The 4,053-nt window shown below is 41.6% G+C and overlaps 1 protein-coding gene across 2 annotated transcripts in view; it reads left to right on the top strand.

Moving 5' to 3' along the window:
- Window positions 1-1,117, top strand: part of mfsd14a2 (major facilitator superfamily domain containing 14A2) — an 18,231-nt gene extending 17,114 nt beyond the window's left edge. For both annotated transcript variants that reach the window (XM_062993706.1, XM_062993707.1), the window contains exon 12: window positions 1-1,117. This exon is cut by the window's left edge and continues 1,626 nt beyond it. The gene's annotated coding sequence lies outside the window, so the exon portion shown is untranslated.
- Window positions 1,118-4,053: the final 2,936 nt, after the last annotated feature.

Here is a 4,053-nt window from a genome sequence, read left to right as displayed (position 1 = left end):
TTTTACCTACAGAGAACCCACAGTGCATTATGGGTGTTGTGTACATGTTTACAGATAGCCTGTTGCAGTGCATTATGGGTAGTCCTTCCTGGCTAGTTTTGAGATCAGATTTCCGGATCAGAAATATTCAGACGCCACCCGATGTTTGTTTTACGTCCTTTAGCCGCTTTTAACCCCCCCAGCGATCTTCTGGTGGCTCTTCAGTGCTGTCCACACACTTTTGATAGGATCAGGATCAGGATCAGGACTTGATTTAATGCTTCTGAAACCACTTCTGATGAGTTCTGGTTCATTTGTCTCGTATGTACGAGTGTTATGCTCCCACCACCACACTTTACAGCTTCTTTCCTACACTGCAGCTCACTCGGCTGTGGACGGTGACGCCCGTGTGTTCCAGCCGCTAATTATTCATGACCTGCTGGGTTCCATCTGATGATCCTGGGATTTGAAGTTGACTAGGAGGCCAACTCAGACCAATAAATAAGGGCCTTGATCAGGGGCCCATCAGTGGCACCATGGCAACCTTCTGATTACTAGAGCAGTACATACCACTGCTACCACTGCTCACTTAGAGAACGTCCTGCACCACCAGTTTAATCATCTGAGGTGGCGTCCGTATATTTATGATCCAGAGAAGTCAGTCAGAGAAGAAGCAGCACTGCAGGAATCTTTAAAATCCCGCCACCACGTTGCTTAGAAACCGACGTTAAAATCTAATAGCATCACGTCTCGGTGGAAATAAAAACGTAGATGCTGCAGTGCATCGTGGGAGTTGTGGTGAACTGTACTGGTCCAGACACCCGAACTAGGGCGTAAAATTCAGACATTCCGAAAATTTTTTACCTGCTTTTGTTCAAAATCTTGCGGTTTAAGGCGTTTTTTATTCACGCGGATCAACAAGTCGCCTTTTCTGTTTTTTTGTTTTTTTTTTCTCGGTTTTTTTTCTCGGTTCTTTTTCTTTTTAGTTTTATTATTTCTGAGCCTTTTCAGTTTTTTCTGTTTTTTTCTGGGGTTTTTCTGTTTTCTTTTTCTTTTTTCTGTTTTTTCTTTTTTTCTGTTTTTTCTTGTTTTTTTGTTAGTTTGTTTTGGGGTTTTTTCTGGTTTTTTCTGATTTTTTTCTGGGGTTTTGTTTCAGTTTTTTTCTGTTTTCTTTTTGTTTTTTCTCTTTTTTTCAGTTTTTTTTTTCTGTTTTTTTTTTTTTTTTTTTTTTTTTTTTTTTTTTTTTTTTTCTGTTTCTGTTTTTTCTGGGGTTTTTTTTGTGAACCCGTATGAAGACGTTCTTGTTTGAGTGGGTTCTTTAACGAGAAGTTTCGCTCCTATCGGAGTGCGTGTACGTTATAAATCAAGAGTCTTACGTGAAACGCAGAGCTTTTATTTACACGATTAGCGACGGTTATACAGAAATGCTGCTAACCTAAACGTGATGTGGACTGAACGTCTTCAGCGAGGCTAACGTAGCCGTGAGGTTTTATCGTGTCGTATACAAATCTGACCGTGGTTATCGGTTTTATACGAGTTTCTTATTCAGTTCAGTTAAACATGTTTATTTTTGTTTGTTTTAAGTGCCAAGCGTGAGTTTGTTTTATACGTTACACACGCACGCGTGCGCTAGCTTAGCATTTAGCGTTCACAGAGTGAAATGAACAGTTTTGAATCGTTATTTAGGAAACGCGCCGCATGTTCTCTCTCTTACACGTGTTATAAAGTCGTGCTAATCCGTTCATTCCTCAAACACACGACCTGCCTCAGAAATTATCAGATTTTCTGGATTATTAAACGTAGCCGCGCTAAATTCTGTCAGTCGTTTAATAAAGAAATGAAGCGTTTCATTAAAGCTTAGCGAGAATTAACCTGAGCACACAAAGCAAAAATTACCCAAGATACCTGGCAGCGTTTATTAGATTAGCCTGTTTGTGGTTATTCATTTACAAAAAGCTTAAAACGGTTCTGTCAGCTAACAAATAAACAGCGTTATTCTTAAAGCGTAGCTCATTAGCGCAGTTTCACAGCCTCCGTTACTTGAACTCAAATTTGTTGATTCGTATACAGACAGGTTAGCATTACAGCCTTCATTAGCCAGGGACACGTTGCTATCTGGTTAGCAGAGCTTAAAAATGGTGGCATTAACAAGCTAAGCTAACAGAAGTGTCTTATTTGTAGACATGGCTAACAAACGATCGTATGCTACACAAATAGCGAAGGTGCTAATCGTAATCAGTTACGCTAGCACAGCTGCTGGTCGGTTCCTCAGCGCCGCCGCGGTTCCACCGAAATCTTCTGTGTTCAAGAAGCGACTGAGAGCCGCGCAGACACCGAAAGTTTGTGACCCCCTGATCTAACGACCGAGATCTCGTCTAATCCTCCAGAGGGCGCTCACGTACCTGTTCTACTGCTACATCACAAACGCCTCAGTTTACTTCTTACATCTGATTATTTGATCTGATTATTTGATCTGATTTTCTTTGATCTGATTTTCTTTGATCTGGTTGATGATTATTTTGTGCCTGAAGAAGCTGTAATATATGGAAACTTTAACCATGTACAAATTGGAAACTAATTATTATTTATTAAAGGTTTATTGATTAAAACATCCCGAGTGTGTTTGTGCTTATTGAAAGTGCGCTGTATGGTCAGAAGTATTTGGACGCCCCTCTGATTATTGAGTTCTGGCTTTTCATTCACACTTGATGCATTCACACCAGAGACCAGCTCTAACCCCCAATCCCAATCCGCTCCCTACCCACTCCGCCTCTCCTCTCCGCCTCCGTTTGCGCGTTCACGTGGAGTGCTCGCCACATTAAGGGCTGTTCCGAAGTAATTAGGACGGAGGGGGAGTGCACTATACACCCCTCCAACAGCGAGTGTACACCAGAGCACACTCAACCACTACACTCCACGGAAGTGCAGCTAGGAAAGGTGAATAGAGGAAACGCTTTACAAATATAGGTTCCGACATCATTTTCAGTAAAATATGATATCAGGTTTCCTCATAAGTGTTGGGGCAAATTTAGGCATTAAGTCTTCTTCAGTCTGTTTAAAGAAAGTAATAAAATCTGTGATCGCTGAACTTAAACTTCATAAATGGCAAAATTATTTTACCCCAACAACACTATCACTAACATTATTATCATATTTAACACCATTTTTTGGAGAATTAAAACATAACTATACATTTATACTAGTTATAAAGTAGCAGGTGCTGGCGTCTCCTGAGCTCGTATTCCCGCTTGGAGATGCTGAAATGATAACGGAGCGCAAGACATGACAGCAAGGCGAGCAAAGCGTCGATCTGTAGCCATGGTGACGGCAGCTTCCTTCTTCCGCTCGAAAGCGAAGAGGGCGTCCCGGAGTTGACTCCTGAATTTAGACCCCCCCCCCCTTAATCGGAAGCTCCCTTCACAGCACAGAGTGTGACTTCATATGGAGTGTGACTCTGTAGTGGAGTGTTAGTGAGGAGGGAACGGTTTGGGAAAGGCCGTAAGTGTGCACTGATGTGTGTCTCTTTAATTTGTATAAACAGTCTGGGGAAGGTCCTTTCCTGTTCCAGCCCTGTTCTCGTCCTGTTATGAGCGCCATAAATAGTTTGATCTGATGCGTTTGCTGTGGAGGAACTGATTTCAACCTCACTGAACACTTGTGGGATGAATTGGGATGTTGGTTTTGAGTCTGGCTTCTGAGTGAGCACAAATCCTCACACAGAGTCAGAGTCAGAGTGGAGACTGCTATAGCATGATTAGTAGTTAAACACTCCTGATCCAGCCATGCACATTAAGCTGTTAGCAATGAATGTGGCTGTACTGTCTGCATAATTATGATGGGTGTCCACATACTTTTGGACCCATCTTTAATCCCTAATCTTTCACACTTTGAGATAAACTGGATTATTTATATTTAATATTTATTATAGAAGTAACATGAATTTCTGACCTGATTTATTCAGGGTTTTGGCCGCTAGGTGTCGCTGCTGATTAAAAAAGAGGTTTAATACTGACGGTACTGGTCATGCAGCCATATGGAGAATTGTGAATTCTACATGGCCCCTTGTTGTCCCTT

The sequence above is a fragment of the Trichomycterus rosablanca genome, chromosome 4 (genome assembly GCF_030014385.1).
Source record: "Trichomycterus rosablanca isolate fTriRos1 chromosome 4, fTriRos1.hap1, whole genome shotgun sequence".
NCBI classification, from domain to species: domain Eukaryota; kingdom Metazoa; phylum Chordata; class Actinopteri; order Siluriformes; family Trichomycteridae; genus Trichomycterus; species Trichomycterus rosablanca.
The sequence above is the reverse complement of the archived record's forward strand: the minus strand, read 5'-3'. Positions and strand labels throughout refer to the sequence as shown.